General features: G+C 43.4%; 1 protein-coding gene across 1 annotated transcript in view; it reads right to left on the reverse strand.

Annotated features, from left to right (window-relative positions):
* RTF1 (RTF1 homolog, Paf1/RNA polymerase II complex component) overlaps nucleotides 1-21,483 on the reverse strand; it is a 956,198-nt gene that overhangs the window by 774,976 nt on the left and 159,739 nt on the right. The gene's annotated exons all lie outside the window — the stretch shown is intronic.

Consider the following 21,483-nt stretch of genomic DNA (forward strand, 5'->3'; position numbering starts at 1 on the left):
ATACTATTAGACAGTGACAATATTAGGAACAAGCAGTTTTTGCAAATTGCTTGAGTGCAACATTTCAAACAGTGTGCTTCGCACAGTCAACTTTGACGGAGTAAACTAGCCATCAATCAGGTGAAATTCAAAATGTATATTTTGACTAAATGACATACACGATGTACGAGTTTCTATGTAAGCCATGTGTGCGAAGGAATAATTTGATTTCTAATATAAATGACATTTTTAATGGATCCTCTTTTCTAGGGATGTATACAAGACCGGGATATAGAAGAGGAGGCACGTGGATCCGAGTCGGTGGACCAGCTTGATGGTGCAGTAGTTACAGTGAAGAAGGTTTCAAAGAAAAGCAAGAAAGATACGTTAAGTTACAATTTCATTTACAAACTTTTGTGCTGGTGCCTTCAAAACATGCTTTTTTTTTTTTTAATTCGATTTTATTGGATTTTTAAAGTTAACATTTGTCATTAAGGCAAAGCGAAGAAACAGTTACATACAAGAATATAAAAAAAAAGATATAAAAAAATGAGAAAAAAAAAATATCGTCATCGTTTGTTTCACGCAGTGCGGTGAGATTAGTATACAATTTGTAGATCTAGGAATGTACAAACATGTTAAGTAAAGAATATGGCAGAGATAAGGGCAGATGCTTGGACATTCCGTACAGGTGTTAACAATTCTCCCCTTCCCCCCTCCCCTGCCCCGGGAGAGAGAGACGTGTCGTGTTGGGAGTGAGGTGTTATGGTTGACAGCAAGGGTTAGGTCTTTATCAGGCGCTTTGCATTCAAGGGTTGAACATGTGGGGGAATCGCTCCAGGCTTTCGGGTGGTGTTTATGTGGTGATGATGAGGGGGGGGCGCATCAAGAAACGAGGTTTGTAACATTCATGGTGGGGGGTCGTCAGTATCTGATGTTGGGTGTTCAGTAGATGTATGAGCTCTTAAGAATTCGGACCATAGCAGCTCAGATTGTGTCGCTCTGCCATGGAGGGATGCAGTGATTTTCTCCATGGTACAGATGTTTAGCACCACATTGATCCACTCTTGTTTGGACGGGGTCATAGGCGATTTCCATTTTGCAGCAAGTAAAGCTCGCGCCGCAAGCAAGAGGTGGGGGGCTAGGCCACGCACCTTTAACCATTCCTCCTCATTTTTTTCAAGACTGAACAAGACTAGGTATGGATCAGCCGTTCTATGGATACCGTCAGTGTGCCTGATCCATCCCAAGACCTCATCCCAAAAAATCTTTATCTTCGGACATCCCCACCACATATGCCAATAGTCTGCGACTTGTCCACACTCACGCCAGCAGGAGGGGGAGGAGGATCGATACATCTTGGATAGTCTATACGGGTCGTATTGCCAGCGATGTAGAAGTTTAATGGAGTGAAGTTTATATTGGCATGATATTGAGGTACGTGAGGCCATGATACACATTTTGTCCCACACATCGTCATCTATTTCTGTTTCCATATCTGCTTCCCACTGTTGTCCGAGTTTAAGTATGGGTCCACTACTCCCTTCCAGAAGTAGTTTGTATATGAGGGAGATCAATCCCTTCCTATCCGTCTTGGAGTCGAGCATTTTTTCAAAGGGGGTGAGATCTCTAGCTAGTTTTTCTCTCCACTCAGGTTTGGTCAAGACTCCTTTGATTTGTAGAAAATGGAAGGTGGAGAGGACTCCAATAAAACATGCTTTTTTTAATCTAATTTGTCCAATACTGCATGTTGGATTTACATTGAACATGTTTTTCCGACCCGTCTTCCAGTTGCCCGATGGTGTACGAACTATGCAGACACAGACAGCGACAGAAATGAAGGATGCTGCTTGCCAAACTGATTTCACCATGGAGCAACTATTATGTGAGGTATAGCATGTTCAAATCAATTAGCAGACTCGAGATGCTTTTGCCCAATGGCCAGACTATTTAATGTGACCGGCAAAGCCAGCAAAGTGTTTTTGGACCATTGCTACAATGCGACTGCTCCATCAGATGAAGATTAAACTGAATGTATTGAAGATGCTTTTGTATTAGTCGCAGACCACTTGACACAATCGACACCCGCCAACAAAGGGCCACCCAAAAATCAATCGACATTGATGATTTATCCGATTCATGTTCAAGTAACAGACGCTGAAATGACAGACTGAAGCATCAATAGAATTGACCGAGGAACCAGACAAAGATCTCGACTACAGTATGTCCGGTTTAGCTGATATGTCAACCACAGTTCAGTCAGAAACATTAATGCAGGATGACAGTAATAAAGGAGGCCAAATACATACTATTTGGCAGCAGCTTGGAGATTATAATGATGCCGAAATGTGGGCATTCAGTGAGAGGGGAAATATGTGGGAAGCCATTGGTGAAGGTGACTTGTGTATCACACGGCAGTAACCTCAAAATTCAAGCCACCTGTGAAATGCTCCATGCAAAATGTTCATGGTCCGCTCAAACGATGCTGGGTTAACTGTCAGCTGGAAGTCTGTGTGCAGCTGCTTTACTTTTCTTTTCAGTGGCTCTAGTTTCAGTAAGTTGTCCAGTTTGTGGGACTCCAGTTCCTTTCTAAAACGCAGTACTACAAATATCAACGTGATTATCTATTCCCTGCTATTAGTGAAGCTTGGAAAATTGAACAAATGTCTATTCAAAGTACATTCTCCGAAAAATGGTTCAGGCTACCTGGCGATGGACAGTGCGACAGCCCCAGATTTTCAGCAAAGTACTGCACATATCACTTTCAGGACATGGAAACAAAAGAAAATGTGAGTTTGGTGGTCGTGCAGGTGGCCGAATGTAAATCCTTAGTGGCCATGGAGAAACTTGGTTTTATAAAATCCCTGGAAGATCTACACTGGTAATCTTAATCTCCACTGGTTTACTACAAGAGTAATGAGTCTTTTGTTAGTGTCTATTATTACACTAGAGGCGCGCCATGGTGTATAAACTTGTGTGTGCCTGACCTTGTTATGGGTTGTTCAGTGGACTAATCTGTGTGGTTGTATACGAATTGTTCGTTTTACAACTGTTCGAATTACAATTGACCTTTTCACAATTGACCGAATTGTGAAGGACAATTGTAACATATATGTGGGGGGGAACCCCCCACAACCCCCCACCTAACGCCAAACCCCCCAAAACCATAGATAGATATATATATGGTCAATTGTGAAAAGGTCAATTGTGACCCTTTAAATTCGGTCAATTGTTCATTCGAACAATTGTAAACAAACTATTTGGGTAATACCATTTGTGTACATGTCCTGTCTTTATTTTTGTTACTTTTTAGCTCGGTTCTAATAAACTATACGTATCTTACTAATATGGCGGCGTGAGTCTGAGTATGTGATTCCTAGTCTATGAGTGATTAGTCAAATTAGGTGCGCCGATATTTCCCACAGAATGCGGGCAATTTAAATATTGGCGATCAGTAGTTGTAACCTAATCTAATGACAGCGAGTGATTTTCATGACAAATGAATTGAAATGAAACATGAACATATATTTAACACGCAACACATACAATTTATAGAAAGGACACCATTTCATTGTCGGAATTCAGTCCGAGGACAGTAGAGTTAAGTTTGCAGATAGTCTTTGCCTCGGCTTGTCTCAGTGCTTTTTCCTTGTTCTTCTCTTTTACCCAATGTTATTTTCTGTAGTCCAATTAATTTAATTTCGGATTTGTTCGCCATTTGATGATATTTCTGCCAATGACAGGAGAGTGGGAGCCTTCAGTCCTGGCTTCCAATTTTTGCCACATGCTCCCCAATTCTGGTTCTTAACTCCCTAATCGTGCTACCAATTTATACCAATTTGCATATACATATGATACCGTACACAACAAATTTAGTTTTGCAGTTGATGGATTGGTGTATTTTGATCTCATTGTAAGAGTCCCTAAATAAATGTGTTTTTTCGTGTGCATACGCACATTGTACAGCTTCCACATTTCCTGAAACCATCACTGGTTGGATGTAACCAGATGGTGGGTTTCATCGTTGTCACATCTGGCAGGAGTGAAGGGCTTAGTTTATTCCCGATTGTTCCCGCTCTTCTGTAAATTACTTTTGGTTTGGAGTCTACATAGTTCTTAATATTTTCGTCCAATTTCAGTAGATACCAGTGTTTGAGTATCCTATTGAGAACTTTATGATTGCTGCAGTACTTTGTGATAAACCCTACTGTGGGCTGTTCTTGTGGGTTTTTTTTTCATCAATGCCTGTTCTTGTGTTAGTAGTTTACTTTTATTTCTTGCTAGTTTCACGGATTCTTCCGTATATCCCCTTGCTAAGAATCGATTCTATAGGAATGTACATTCCTTATCGAATAATTCCTCTGTTAAGCAGTTTCTTCTTACTCGAATAAACTCACCGGAGGGTACATTGTTAATCGTGGATCTGCAGTGGCAACTGCTGGCATGTTGAGTTTGCTTCGGTTGGTTTCCTGAACGTATGTGTTTTGAGATTATATATATATATATATATAAAGATCAAGAAAGTTAATTGTCCGTTACCAAATTATGAAATTGGTATGGGTTTTCGGCAGACACAACTAAATAACGGAAATTCTAAAGCTTAACTTTTTGATTTAGAATAAATAGATCTCCAAACTTGATCTAGAAATGGCGGAATACCTAAAGAACCGCGAAGAAGAAACTGCAAACTTATTTACTCCCAAAGGTAATATGACACATGCATTTTTCAACCCAGTAATCAAACAAGAGGATCTAAGAGCCTCTATAAATTGGAAAGATTATCGAAAAAAGAAATAGACAAATACTGGGAAATTGTGTCCCTGGAGAACTACATCAAAAGCGAACTCATCCCAAGAGGACAATGCTGCTTTTGAGTGGCTTTTCAAACCACAACTCAGTGAGACGCGACACATCAGAAATTACAAAAGGACAAGAATACTGCCATTTCTTTCATTTCTTTTGCATAATTTTGTCGCCTTAAATACCGACCAAGCCACAACACTATTCCATTAATACCTCTGAGTGGGAACCTTGTTCCACACACTCAGAATCTTTTACTCTTTATGGGTGTTATTTTTTTGACTCTCCATAGTGTCTTTTTTAAGTTATCCAACAACTTTTTGGCAATAAGTGCCTGTTGCAGAGTTGCCCTAGGGGCTCCCCTTTTAACTTTATCTGGCTAACTTTGAGAGAACTACAGTTCCCAAGGGCAGAAAAGATCTTTGGATTCTTTTAAATTTTATTTTGTGAAACCAGCACATCCCACCTTCTGTGGAGTGCTGCGGAGATGCAATGTATCCCCTTTTCACACTAAAACTAACAATCATGTTACATGAACAAGCACAGCTGCAGTAAAGGCACCCAAGGGTGCTCATTTTTACCAAAATGGCCCCAGTCTTTTTTCACCATTTTAATTTTTCTAGTACTTTCTTGTTCCTTCCCGCTGACATCCAGGGCGGGAAATTCCTTTGTGAGATGTGTATCTTTGGCGGGAGTCCCCTGGAAGGCAGGAAGTGAGTGAGGATTCCAAAACTCTGAAGCCTTTGGTCTTCCTCCTTGCCTGAATGGGGACAAATCCTAGTGGGGGCCTTGCTGTCCCGATTGGACAACCAGACCACCCTTTGTTGTAAAATACAGGGAGAGAATGCAGAGGTTATGCTGTAGTTCCCGTTAAATATTGCGAACCTGGAAGCTGAAGACAAGTCGACCACTGGAGCCGAAACCAAAGAGGATGAAGGAAAAGCGTCAAACAATTTCCAGCAACCAGAGAGCCTGCTGCATAACCGTAGCCTGCTGTAGCCCTCCCTTCCAATCAACCTGGGGACTCCGCAAACAGCAACCCTGACCCAGAGCCTCATGCGATCCACTAGTCTCAAGACCTGCATTTTGAGCCATCCCACGTCTTGCTGCAACCTTGCAGGGATGCAATACCCCAGTACCCTGGGACCTAGAGCCATTGTGCGGTGCACAGTCTTCCGAATCCCGCTGAAACTTCGGGCGCATCCTGGTGACTCTCCAGAGACACAAATTGAGTCCGAAAAGTCCCCTGAACAGAGGGCTGGACCCTTGTAACAGCAAGAATTCATCCGCAATTTTCTGTCTTCTTCTGTGCTCCTTCAAAAAGGCACCAAATCCACAGAACCGCATCCAGCTTTGAGGAAAACCTTCCCTAGAGCCTTCTTCATTGATCTCTGTTGCAAAATTATTTTAGGTCTTGTTTTCAGTCACCACGACAAGGAATCCACGGACCGTGTTTTTGGCTGCAGATCCTGAAGTAGTCCTGCTGCAGAAACTTCAATGCTGAGCTGTGTTGGCATGGGTATGTACACAGTTTTAGGATTTCTGTGTAGCTGTGGGGCGTTTTCTGTGATGGGGAGGCCTCTCATCCAGTTCACCCAGTCCCACTGCTAGAAACCTGCTACAGGGTCCTTATGTGAAGCCCCTGGTCCCTCTTCTAACTCTAGAAGTAAAGTACGCACCTGTTTTCCCAGTCTAAGGAACTCTGACTTGATACTCAAGAACCTATTCTGACATTGTCTGTTGATCACTAGATCTTAGTGACCTCCCTTCTGCCACTGAGAACACGTGTTTAAAAGTTACTTGCGTGAAAAAGAGTTGGTTGGTAACTAACTAAAAGTGAACAGTTACAAAAGTATGGTTAACATCTTTTCTTTCCTTAAAAACCATTTTTCCACACTAATTGAAAGTAGATGTAAAGGCATATTACTCACCTTTGATTAGGCTGTGCCTCTTCACAAAAGTAATGTGTTGGTTTCCCCAGATTATGCCCGTTATGAAAATTGTAGGAGTGTCGCCCAACTGGATCTTGCTTCCCCTGAGTTGCGGTTAGCCTGCCCAGAATAAGTCTATATTAGGTTGTTACCTACCTAGAATAACTGAGTCATTCGGTAAATTGTAACATTGGGTTTTGCTTTCCCTGTACTATTGTAGACAGGCATAAGCGTTTGTGGTTCTAACTGTCCCTCAGAAGTCTCACATAAGTCACTTGTATAGCTGGGAAATATCTAACCTGGACTCCATTGTGAAATTTAAAAACATATATGGGTTTTACTTACCTTGAGTTAGCTGTGTGCCATCCAAAAATAAGTCACAAGAGTTACTGCTCATCTCAAATCTGCATTTCACTGATCTGAAAAGCACCTGTAATTGAATATTACATCCTTAGGTTTTACTCACCTAGTATAACTTATCACAAAAGTAGTTATAGGTTTTTTGTGCCTGGAATAAGTGTTACATTATTCACAAAAAGTAGAATGTCCACTTAATGAATTATGTGATTTGTTCTGCAAGTCACTGTACAACTGGTAGGGTCTACTGCCCTTGCATTACTGAACGTAACCATTGGTTTTTACACGCCAAGAATAGGTGTGACCTATATTGAATGTGTATAAAAAAGGTCTTGACTTCCCTAGAACTACTGTTAGGTGTTCCAAATAAGGTTTATACTTTGATCTACCTTCAAGTATAGTGTGTTTTAGTAATTGTGATTACATGTGTGATAGTACTTCTGACCACCTGTGTCATCTTACTTGACCTCTTCTGCCTTTGACACGGTCAACCATGCCATCCTGCTCAACCATCTCAGGGATAACCTGGGTATCACTGATCAGGCCCTGGCTTGGCTGACCCCTTTCCTCCCGGATCGACCCTCCCAGGTTCAACTTGGGTCCTTCCTCTCCTCCATCTTCACCTGTGGTGTTCCCCAGGGGTCTAACCTCTCTCCCTGGCTGTTCGGTCAATACCTGGCACTTTTTCCAGTGCATTGCTGCCGTCTGCCCCAACTTTCAGTGCTATGTGGATGACACAACTCATCTTTAGGATTCCTTACGCCACTTCCCTCATCTCAGACTGTGCTATACAGGAGTGGTGTGCCGCCAATGATCTCTCTCTCAATGCTAGTAAGTTTGACATTCTCCTGATCGGCACACCTACTCCCTCCTTTCCTGCCGCTCTCCTTTTCTTGGCCCTCTTCCTGCTCCCACCTGCGAGGCTAAAAACCTTGGGGTCATCTTCAACTCCACACACTCCTTTTCTCCTCATCTCTGGCATCTCTAAGAAGTAACACTACCAGCTGCACCTCCTCCGAGATATTCTTCCTTTCCTCTCCTTCCCCCAGAAGCTCAGTGTCCAGAGCTCCGTTTTTCTCTAGACTGGACTACTACAACACCATCTTTCTAAATCTGCCTGCTTCTACTCTCTGCCCTTTGCAACTCATACAGAACAGAACAACGAGACTTGTCCGTGGCCTCAAGCCCAGGGATCACATCTCTCCAGGACTGAAATCGCTGCACTGGCTCCCAGTGGCTGTGAGGATGAAGTTCAAAACCCTCTGCATTGTCCACAAGGCTTTCTGGGGCCTCACATGCTGTTTGCAGCCACTGCCCCCTGCAGGCTGAGAGCCATGATTGGAGGACTGGCTTTATTTGAACCAATCCCTTCACCAGCAGGCAAACGCCGGCCCACCCACTAAGGCCACCCAACAAGGCAGCTTTCTGTCGTGTTGTGAGCCTGTCTGAAGCCAGATGGGCTGTGGGCCAGATACTTTCTCACAGTCACCTACAACGCCCCTCACCCTGCAACCATATTCTTGTGGATATTTGGTAAGACCCTGACTAACAACTAATCTGACCCTTTCCCCAGCCACATGGTCTCCGCGGGCTGTGACAATGTTTATAGACATGCTCTACGCCTCGGCAATACATGGCATAACTGTGCAATGTGCCTTGCTCTGATTGCCGTCTGACGTTCTTGCAAAACCCACTGCACAGAGTTGATCCTGTTACCAAATGCATTTGTCACCGAACGCCCTGCCCATGTATGTGTGCCTCCGGGTCGTATGAAACTGCTGCTGTTAAACCTCTCCCCTATTTTGCACAGGACTTCCTAGAATACGTGATACTTGCTCTATATTTTACATAGCATAATGTGTGGCCCTATATCCTAACCTGTGCATAACGGCCCATATCCTTCGCTCAGCGTACCATATGTGCTATTCCAAAAAGGCCCCAATTATGATGCAATTACTCATCAAGTGCTTATGCCAGTATGACTGCAAGCTTACTGATTTCTGCCTGCTCTACCCATGTTGTCTGAACTTGGCCCACTGCAAATCTATTGATTTTAGCATATTACAACCATATTGATTTTAGCCTACGGGGTTTAGACTGACTTCTGCCTGCTCTGCCCACGCTAAACCTAGCCAAGGCAAACCACTGTGCCAAATCTGAACATAGGCTATCCCAGCATACCATACCTATCTCGAAACTAACCTGACCAGCTCACGCTAGCCAGGCTTTAGCTTCAGAACATTCGATCCAATCTATTGTAGCCAGCACCAACTGCCGCACAATGTATGTCAGTAAAACTTATTATTTATAATATTACTGCTCATAAAAATAATCTTAACCATGGACCAAATTAAATAAGCACCCTGCCCTGTAATGAACAGAGATACTAGACTGCGAGCTAGACTTTCCTCCTTCTATGAACCCAAAACTAGCAATACCCAATTAAACTACTGCACCAACCCTAAACATACCACTCCGCATATAGCGCAAGCCTACATGCAAACTGCTTCAGATTCCAAAATGAAAGTACATACGCCAGTAACCCTGAAATCCCAGAAAATACCCAGTACAACTACCATAACTGGAGCACTGATTAATGCCAGATCTATCGTCTCACAGGCCACTGAAATAGCCGATATTTGATCATCTGATAACCTCGACTTCCTAGCAGTCACAGAAACCTGGCTGCATGAGGCAGCAGGCCCAGCGCTCACAATAGCGATACCAGAAGATTACCAACTCTTAAGAATGGACAGACCGAATACTGGAGGAGGTGGCTTAGCCATCATTGCTAAAGCTAACCTTGACTTAAGGCTATCCACGCTAACCCCTTTAAAATCTTGACAACTACCCTCAGCAAAACTACCTATATCCCCATGCCACACTAACCATTTACCTCATATATAGGCCTACAGGTTAATTTGAGGAGGATATATCTAGCCTCATAGCCAAGAGCACAAAAAAAGACTCATCCCAAATTATCCTAGGCGACTTCAACCTAGGATTCAACGATCCAGATGACAAACAAGCTCAAGCGATAGCTACCATGCTTGAGGAACAAGGACTGATCCAAAAAAATCCTTCTCCCTACCCATGATAAAGGTAGGACCCTAGACTGGGTCGCCACCTTAGACTGCCCTACAATGATCACTAAAATTACACCCCAACTCTGGACGGACCACTAATAAACTTTAGTTTAACACACAAAGAAAAAATTATGGCACCACCATTCCCAAGAAACATATCTCCCCAGACAACATCCTGCCTCTCCCCCCCTTCCTGTACTTAATGCCTTGCCAAGCAGTTCCGACCCAGATACACTGTGAACTCCTATAACAACACTATGGCTAAGGCCCTAGATACTATTGCCCTTCTAAAGGTACGCAAGACCAAACAGACTAATCTTAATACTTGGTTCACCCCTCACCTCAAGGAACTCGATTGGAAAAAAAAGCTAGAAACCACATGGCGACACTCCCCCACCGAAGAAAATACACTAAAATTAAAACTCTTTGCCAACAACTACAAGATAAACATTATCCAAACAAAAAAAGAAGTCTATAATGAAAGAATCTCCAAGGCATGCTCTAATACCAAGGAATTATTTGGGATCCTACGGGAACTAGAATGCCCATACCCCCACCAGATAACCTGCCTAAAGCCAAACAATGGTGCACTAGCATTCAAAATGCCCTAGCAAATAAAATATAAACGTTGCAAACTAAAATTGCAGTAAAAAAGCCTCCCTCCCCTTTGCTGAAATACCAACTACCACCATTTCTAATGAAACCCGACTTCGCCCCTTTCATCTCTAAACTCATTAATGCTTCCTTTTCATCTAATACCATCCCAAGCAGCTTATAACAATCCTGGGTTCTACCCCTGCTCAAAAACCAAAACGTTAGACCCCTCCATCCCCACAAACCACAGACCTATCACAAAAGTCCCTTTCCTCCTTAAGATAATGGTGGCCTATCTTCAAATTCAGAAGTACCTTCAGGCTAACCTACTTCTGGGCTCCGACCAATCAGGTTTCAGATCACGGCACAGAGACAGCACTAATAGACCTTAAAGCTCAAATTGATGATCTTAATGACAAAGGGAACAGCCATGCTACTCATCAACCTGTTGGCAGCATTTGACTTGATGGACCATGCAGTATTATGCAAACACCTAGCATCGGCTGCCCACTTTTCGATTAAAGCCATAACCTGGGTCCATTCCTTCTTAGATAACAGAAGTATGCAAGTCTTCTCCACCTCAGCAGACCCAATCCAAACATGTGGCGTTACTCAGGGCTCATGTGTCTCTCCAACCATGTACAATATCTTTACTAAGCCTTTATTTGATAAATTGGATAGACTGGGTGTCACCTACACAAACTACGCAGATGACACCCAAATCCTCATTCCCCTGTGAGGCAATTTCTCTTCCGATACAGCCTTAGTAAATGAAATATACATCCTCATTCAGGCATGGATGGCAACACATGGCCTCTGCCTGAATGATGACAAAACTGAGATCCCGATACTTGGCTCGGGCTAACCACCTAAAAAAAACTCCACAGCAACTATAATGCCTTCAATATTGACTGCAACATAATTACAGTCGCCAAAGAAGTAAAACACTCTGCTTCTATCTGGCCGCCACGCTAACCCTAAAAAAACAGGTAAACTCACTGGCATTATCCACTGGTTACACTGGCAAACTTATCAGAGCATGCAGACCTTTCCTCTCACTGGCCAACTGTATTACCTTAGCTAATGCCCTCATTTTATCAAAACTGGACTATTGCAACGCACTGTACTTAGGAGCTAACAAATACATTAACTACAAACATTGCAAAATAACGCACTTAGAACGGCCCTGAACCTCCCCAGCAGAGAGCACATGTCTAATGCCAGGGGAAACTACCACTGGTTGAATATTTGAGAGAGGATCCTCTTTAAAACGGTGTCACTAACCTTCAATTGTAACGCAGCCCCCCCATAACCGAAGGAAAGAATAAACAGAAAACGTCTATACGACCCTCTAGGACATCCAACTCCTACTGCCTCCAAATACTGCGATTCAGACAACAAAAAAAAGGCAGCAACAGCTTCCCAGTTAAAGCGGCCCAGTATTGGAATGCCTTACCAGTTAAGCTCAGAAGGGACCAGTCTTACCACAGCTTCAGACGCAACACCCGCACCATCTATGCCTTAACGACCACTAAACGTATGGCTACTGTTGTATTTCTACATGCATGCCCCCATTTGTACCTGTCAACATCTGTAACTAAATTTCCATTACTGCACCTGGAAACATATGTAACTAAGCTTCCGGTATTTCTGTACCGGTCTATACATGTAACTAAGCTTTAAGTATTCTTGTGATGTTGCGCGCCCAGCTACCTACAGGTTTGGTGCGCCCTATAAATAAACTACCTTCAACTCGCTCTTCCTAAATATCTTCCTTCTCAAGCTCTTCGCTCATCTGTCTAACTCCCTCCGGGTCAGTCGCTTCTCCAAGCAACGAGTTGGCAGTAGATCCCCTTCTTCGGCTGGGGCCTCCCTCTGGAACAGCCTCTGCAGCCTCACTGAAACTTGAGAACCATCTCCGGTTCCGGAAGCACCTCAAAACCTTCCTCTTTGGTTCCAATTACTCTCCTTCTCTCCCCTGCTGAACTCCAGGCTGAAAATGAAACTGCACTGGTCACCTGGCTACTCTGATCTCGGGCCCAGGTCCCCTCCCCCGCCAGTTGCACATCTGCACTGCCTCCCTGGCAACCCCTGCACTTAGGGACTATTTTTCTGTATCCCTACAGCCCCCTACTCACTTGACACCTGATGTCTGCACTTACCACCAGCTGGCCGCACTTTACGTATTGCTTTATTTATTCAGTTTATTTTACTGTCGATCCCATGACCTTACCCTGCACTTTCCCCTTCCTCTGCACTCGCGCAATCTCAATGTCACCTTGCCTAGTAAGCTCCTTGTCTGTCTTCCATCTGTTACCCCCCCTCACTTGCCTTGTCACGCCTTGAAACACGTGTATAGGTGCACTATAAATGCCATATCATATACCCCTAGATTTATCTGGGCCTACCTGTATTTAAATAAATAATTTATTTTTTACATACACTGTTTGTTTTTGGACCATTTGGATTACAATTTCATTTATATTGATTCTACAGCCGTCTCTCGCTCGCAAGGTAAGCCTGGCAGCTCAGTCTATGCTACCCTGAACTCAGGTGGTACAGCCTTAAACTAAGAGTGGAGTCTTGTACTGCCTCAGTTGACTGGTTTTGCTAAGCCCTTAGTTGGACTTGAGAAAAACGGGAATAAGGTTTATGTGAAGAGTTGCCCCTCCCACCCCCCAGACATCTTACAAGGAAGCCCAGAATAGCACACACTTGGCTCTTCACTGGAGGTGAGGTGGGAATCAATCCCAATCCCTGGATAGCATGGTGTCCCTTCAGTTTTATTTTGATTACCTTGACAGGTCCCAGGTGAAATAAAAACAATGGGGGTGGGGAGGGGGACACAATAGTAAGGAGAATTCCGTTTGCGAACAGAGTTGATGTCATACATAAGGTTAAGTATGCACCGAATAAGGCATATTGCCCTAAACTTGCAACGGTTAATATGTTCTGGATCCAGGTTTTATGTATATAGAAGGTGTATAATAGAAATACATCAATTAGATTTGAAGCAACCTGTAGGTCTCATGCTTTTATAATGAAATAAAGCTGAAATTAATGGAAATCCTTTTCTGCCTTCAATAGTTATTTAGGTTTCTAAGTGTTATGAAATAATACAACCATATACACTCCCTGATCTTATTGCCCGTTAATTTACTGATGTTCAGTGCCTCCATCTATTAACAGTAAAGGAGACCCATCTGGCCTAAGAGGGGGCTGCCATAGGGGTCCAAGTATCAATCTCAACCAACCTATATACTCCAGTAATAGTCACGTAGCACCAAACTTCCCCATATGGATATCAAAGGGGTTGCAATTAGTCTCTACATTGCTATGACAGTATGGCTTATCTGAACATGACCATCAAAATGTGGTTGGGCACCGCCAAGTCACATAACTAGTATATCCTCACAATAAATGTACAATATTGTGAATGAGCTAGCTATTTTTTTATGATCGTTTAGGGTGCTGTGGGATCCACAGCCACAAAGGCATGAAGTGCAGTGCAGCATAGATCACAGTGCAACTTAACAGAATAGGTCCCCTACATCCATGGGTGTAATAAGGGGGACAAGGGTGTTTGCTTCTCTCCCCCACCCCCAACTTTTGTGGCACACCATTTTCTCCCACATTTGGCAGGGGCCCCTTTCATTTAGAGGCCATGTCTACCCAACCTTTTCATTAAAGTTCCCCACTGCCTACGTGTTCACTTACCACTTACTGTCAGGAGCACTGAAGCTCCTGCCAGGACTGGCAGTTAGGATCTTCGATCCAAGACTAACCAAAATGAGAACTTGCTTTGAAATGCTAGCCCAACCTCTGCACTACTTTGTTAGCTGGGATAGCAGTCTCTGTAATCAAACTAGCTGTACAATACCCCAGCATCAGATTCATCCTGTATCACATGATTGATAGTCTAGGGTCCTTGAGCATATTCTTGGCAAGTAGTTGCTAATGCATAGCTAGTAGCTTTGAAATTGTAATACAACTTTGCAAGCTGTTTCATCCTGCAAGGAATGCCAGCCACAAACCTTTTCCCATAGTGAAAGCATATTGTCCTATACAAACAAGCAGACCAAAACTGTAAGAAACCTGAAGGAGTCTCCCTGACTAGTCCCCGGGGATCCGTCATCCAGGTGACCAGGACACTGCCATCGCTATTGGATCCAGTTTCAGAGGGTGGACCAGTGAGTGAGGATCACCTGGATGGGGGTCCTTTGGGAGTGGAAGTGGGGCACCGACGGGTGAGACTGTATTCCCTTCTTATACTACATTTTCCCCATCCCACCATGTAGGATACTCGGACACTATCCCCATGCCCTTATCGAACACAAACACTTTGGCACACCACGAAATAAGACTACCACACGCCCCAAACACAACATGTCCAACACAAGGGTCAGGCAAAGTCAGGATATTGCAAAACCCCCTGTACAGTCAAAAGTCTTTGACCGACAAACCACTGGACACGCAAGGGACGTGAATCCTGCATTATAAGAAGGGGGCAAAGTCGGATGTCTGATGTCCCAAGGAACAGTGTGTTGACAAGAGTGAACCCGGCAGAGGGATGTCCACACTGAGCAGTTTAAAAAAAAGACATTAAGATATGGGAATGCCATGAGTGAAATTGATTTGGGAAAAGCAAGAGTGAACCCGGAGGAGGGAGGCTGATATTCGAGAGGGGTCTGAGCCCGGAAGAGGGGGACCAGGGGTGAAAAGGCATCACCCAACGTACAAACAGAAAGGAACTTTTGTTAACTATTTTGAATGCATCAGGTCCTCTGAGGCAAGAGACTGTTTGTAGAAAAGACATAACCACTGAAGATCCTGCTACCTGAAACTTGAACTGTAGTATGCTGAGAAAGCTAGAGCGTGAGCGCTGCACAGGAGTCCTGCTGTGCCCCATGCGCAAACATGGGGAAGGGAGACCCCGGCTTCCACATCCTGACTTATCATTTGTGAACACTTTTCTTCCTTGTGAATCATACCTCACACTGTATTTAGTTGTAAGGACTGGCAATATTTTGTTTTAATATAGGCCTTTTTATTATGACAAGACACCACTAGGAGTGTCTTATTTGATGGTTGTAGCTTGCTCCCATCTTCGATTAGGCGCTTTCCCTACCTGCATATACAGTTAAACACTTGAAATGTGATCACTTGTCTCTGTGTTTACTGTTTCCACCATGAGTTCCTTTCAACCTTGCTGTCCCCTATGCCCATTTGTCCCTAATGCATCTATGTGTAGCAGCCATCCTACAACATGGGGCTAGGTTCCACGAATGTACCACTTGAATTACTCTTGCACTTTTTGCCTGTGATGCAATTACCTTCTGTACTGCCTACTATGATGTAATTGCTTCCTGCGCATTCTGTCCTGCAATCATAAGCACTGTATACAATTTCTAAAGCTTATGTGCCTGGATACCTCCGGGTTTGGTGCACTATATAGATCAAAAACTACAACTTCTATATTTATTTGAAAACTCACAGCTCTTTTTGCCTTCAACTGTAGAGCTTTCTTTTTGAATATCCCGTTGGATAGAAATGGGTCCTCAAATTTCAAAGCCTCGTCAATAACATTGCATTTGACGGGGGAAAAAAACTGAACTTTGAACATTTGTTGCCTTTTGATGCCATCACTGCCTTAAAAACGCTATTCCTAAAAGGTTATCCATCTGTAATTCTCTCCTGCAAGGCATGAACTAATCAATATTGTTTAACAATTCGCTAGGTTTGCTACTTAAATTGACACTTGTGTAGCGTGACTGGCGATTTAAAGTACCCTGTTCAATGAACACAGTTCACCCCAACATTCCGTTCTTGCTCTCTGGGCTCTCCCAAAACTTTTCTGTGCAAAAATTTCAAAGGGGAGTAGTGAAGAGTGCAGTAATAATCACCTCCTCCACTCTTACACGTGCCAAAGGCCTTTGAAGGAGTTAAACAATAAAATGTCTCCCGCAAATAATCGCAAATCGGGAGTCAGAATGATACTTTTATTATCTGCACTACTAAGCCAAGCCAGTAACTGGTTTCTTTTTTTATAGGCAGTCCCGCAATTCCATTCCTGCAAGTGTAGGATACATCATGCAGAATTACAATATTTCTACTATATAATACTGCATTGTCTCCCAGTGTCCAATATATTTCATTTTGTAGGGGAAGGTACATCATATTGGCTAGCACGAGTGAACACTTGAAAATGTACATGAGCACACATCCAAATGCTTTGATGGAAAACATAGCTATGTGACCTGCTGGTTGCATACAATTGTGTAAATGGTGCTCAACCCATGACCGGATCCCAAACTCCTTGACAATCTATCTGATCAACCTGTTGCTTTATATAAGCTACGCTGAAAGTGAGATGTCCGGAAACTGCTATATTCCAACTACTTTCCCGAGTTCTCTGGCTGCTCCGCTATTCACTCTGCTTCATCTCCTACATAATGAATAGAAAAAGTTAACAAGATGTTTACGCAAAGTAGTGATCAGTAGTACCATATAATCTGTACTTCTAAATACAGACTGCTATACCATAACACTGGTTAGTCACCAGAGCTTGCTTGCTCCACGATTATGATTGCATTATATATTAGCACCTGGGACAATAGCAGACCAATCAGGAGGCAGGGAATACAAGCAGAATCTGTAAGACGATGCCTGCATTTCTTGCTAGCCATCTTTATCTTTGAGGCGGTGCACCAGTCTGTCGCCACTGAGTGCCTCACCTAGACCCCACTGCCCAACCAGAGCCTCTCACCACCACCCCCCAAGCAAATCCCTCTGCCCACTCAACAGTGCACGTTCTAGCCCATCCTCAGGTTCGGGAAATAGTACATTCCAATTTTGGACATGTGTAATGTCTTTAGAAGTGAAGTATGAATCATGCAAAGGCTGCTTTCCATAAAAACAAGAAATAAAAAATAGCAGCCCCCTTGATGGCAGCCCAGAGTGCAACTAGCAAGAAATATTGCTATCGTGGGAACGCAGGGTTGGAATGCCACGCTTGGGCTTGCTGTTACGGGCATTGCCCTATCCTGAAAGTTTTGTTTAATGCTATATTGAAAACAGTCGATATCAGTGGCAGGCAAGAGCCATCTCGTCCACCTGAAGTAGACCATTACCCTGCCAGCTGCAGCACCTTACTATGTACTTCGTCTCCAGCTATCACTTTCCTTTAACACTGTTAACGTTTCCATTTATGAAACTTACATTTACAGCAAATGGTGGGGAAAGCATACAGGACACTGCCCCGGGTAACACAAACTGCACCCAGCTGCACAGAGCCTTGCATTGAAAACTGTTTTCACAGCCTTATCATCATATCTATTTGCATCCATCCATGCCGCTAAGATTTAACTTTATAGAAGCTGAACTCACTAATGGGTTACTTCTGGAGATGCACTAAAATGTTCTACTGTTGCTCATTTTAGGTCTGTGGTACATATAACTTCTGGTGACAATATTAGTACAACATTGCTACTCAAATAAGTTGGTTTGCTAACCAAGAAAAGGTTTTACAAATTCTGCTAACCAATTTTTGAAAACAATTTAATGCCTTCTGTGATTAATCGAGGGAATTCATCCCTTCTCCCCAAGGGAGAGGCGCCCCTACGAGGCTAGGGAGGCGAGCCCACTCCACAAGGCCCTCCCTAGGGGTCAAGGCAAGTGGCACCTCAACAGGAGTGCCTCCCCTTAGGGGACAAAGACTCCCGTTCCTGTGAGGAACTCCCTTAAGATGTGTGCACTGTGGCCTACATGGGATGCTCTCAAATACCAGAAACCTTTAAAGATCAAGATTGGGAAGAAGAAACTCCTCGGAGATGCCATTCTATTATAGGAAAATAACATGTCCCTTTAAAACAAAAAAGCCAATCTATTCGGACAAGTACCTTGAATAGTGTGCACTTTATGAGCCAGTTGAGAAGAGAGGAACGCATACGTAGGGCTGGGAAGGCCACGAGCTGCGTCACACCTGCAGAAGGTGGAAGCAAGCAAGTTTTAAACTCGCTTGATATTGCAGTGCGGGACACCAAAGTTACGATGAACGCGAAACGCGAGTAGCCAAAAAGGGAAGAAGCCCGGAGGAAGGTGGTGGGGAGATCACAAAGGTGGAATCGTGGTTGACCGCTGGTCCACAAACCATCACAGATACCAACGCAAGTATAGAGCCGTAGGGCGTCTGGTCACTCATCTGAGTACCAGGACACTGCGAGGAGATGAGACCACGAGGAGGGAAACTCCAACGAAGAGAAGGCGCCAGCAGTCCAGGACAAGAGAGAAGGTCCCTGAGAAAGAAGAGTCCCCAAGACGTTCTCCTTCAAAATAAATAACGGGAGTTATGTGACACCTTGAGGGAATTAGTCAACAGACAAAGTTAACCTTTTAACATAAGAACTTAAAGGTGATAAAAGAAAAAAGATCATTGACAATCTGTATACTGAAAGTAAAAGGACAGTTGATGACAATATCCCGGGAAAAGAGAAAGTTAAACTTGAAACTCAAGAACTTAAAATACAATAAAAAAGGCTGAATTACTGAAAAGCTGAAAAGAGAAGAACAGTGGATAACTATACCCTGGGAAAAAGGGAAAGTAATTCACCATTATATAAAGGTCAAGTAGACCAAAGCAAGCTGAACTAGAACAGCTCAGGAGGCAAAGCCTGCCCAAGCAACTATATCCAGGGATACATTGAGAACCACTACCAAGAGTATAAAACGTATAAGACATCCCCCAAAAGGGATTGCCAAAGAGGAAGGAAAACTCAATAGCCAATTTGAAGAGTTACAGAGACTGATCCAAGAAATCATGGGAAACCATTTAATGATATAATCAAGAACCCTACAGACTGGTACTAGAAGTACCCCAAGGATAAGGGAGCCATTCTCCAAACACAGGTTAGTTTACATAGTGGTAGGGTCAGATAGGGTAGTATTGGACTGCAGACTCATTTCTTTGGAAATTGACAAAGGACTTATGAGCACCTTAGCAAGATCGGTAGGTGCCACCCACAGTGATGGGGAAAGTTAGGCTGTATAATCATACTTTAATAAAATATTGTGAACCGTTTCCTCTGAGCATCCATGTCCTCCTCCTGACTCGCCACATTTTCCACTGCACAGATGTTCATATTTGTATGAATACATTCTTTGGAAAAACTGACTGTATGCTGTACCACCCTACTGCTCTTTTGGGCAGTACTTGACATTTACTGTGGGAATCGCACCAGAGACATCGAGGGGTGGAGGTGATTGTTGTTCCCCCTCCTGCACATAAATGTTTAGCTCACAGAATATCAACCATGAACACCTCGAAAATTACCCAAGGAGGAGCTTTTCCTATAATGATGCCAGCAAAGTATGAGAAGTGCACACGTTTTAAAACCAAAAGCTGTACTTCAGTATTTCCTGTTTTCCAGCAGAGTACAATCCTAACACGTGAGATCACTCTGCTCCTAACCAGCTGCTGAAGTGGTCTTGTGGATAAGTGTCTCACCCCTGATGCTATCTCTGTTTGAATCCCAGCCTCAGTGCTACCGTTAAAAACATTCTAAATGCCCTAAAATAAATGAACACTTCAAATGGATTTCCCACAACCTAGATCCGCAGAGACATTCCTGCCAGTTAAAGTCCAGCCCAATAGCCAGCACTGGTCTTGAGAATATATCCTTCACTCCTCTATGCCTACCTGTGGGCGAAACTGGCATATACAGAGACGTTCTGCAACTGAGGTGTAGATTGATTCTTGAGAACCCTAAAATTAGGATCAAGTAATATCCCAGCATAGAAGGGTCTTGTTGCAACAAGCTACACATTTCCATGACCGGTGATTTGATGACCAGCTGTTGAGAAAAGACCATCTCAAACTGCTTGAATCCTATAACAACTTATAGGGCACTTTCAGATCTGAGGGAGGGAAGAGAAATACAACCTCTAAAAAGCCCCTCGCTGGAAAGGATATTTTCCAAAAAGGAAGACCCTCGCTATTACTTATTTGTTCAAGGGGAGGATGGAGGCCTGCAGTGCAATTTTTGAGCCGCTGGCTTTGAAAGAAGGTGATGCCCTACAGTGAGAAAAGTTTAGCAGGACACCGCATTTAAAGATGTAATGCTAATGCACCGTTTGATGAAAGTACAATTTCATAGAAGCTTGCACTGGCTCCCAGTTCAGAACAGGGTCTTAAAACCTTCTACAAACCAAAGAGCACTGTTCGGTCTGCAACTCAAAATCTACTTATGATCCCTGAATCCAAGTTTGTTCGCCACAGCGATAGGTGCTTTTCTTTTGGCCTGCGAGCTTGGAACTCCATACCAGCCAACCTTCATGAGATCAATTCCCTAACATTGTTCAGAAAAAAAACACTTAATGGGGTATCAGTTAGGTAATTAGAAAAAAGGTATCGACTTTTTAATCATTAATGTTCACACAAACACCTTTTTAATAATTATTTACCAATTCACTATTAATCTCAACTTCTTGTTCTTACCATTTTTGCCCGAGGCAATCCCTGCCTGGTTCTTCGAATATGTGCGTTATTCATCTATAAACTTGACGGGAGCTGGGATCTATTTAGCTCCTGTTTGGAGCCTAGAAGAGCCTGGTTAGCTTGACAACAGACCAGGAGCTACTTGTGGGACCCCAGGCCACTTGATGCCAAACAAATGTAAATTGAACAAACACAAATGTAAATATAACTGAGTTTGGGGCAACCTACATAATAAACATTAGGC

Source organism: Ambystoma mexicanum, chromosome 14 (genome assembly GCF_040938575.1).
Source record: "Ambystoma mexicanum isolate Mex_15411 chromosome 14, UKY_AmexF1_1, whole genome shotgun sequence".
Classification (NCBI taxonomy): Eukaryota; Metazoa; Chordata; class Amphibia; order Caudata; family Ambystomatidae; genus Ambystoma; species Ambystoma mexicanum.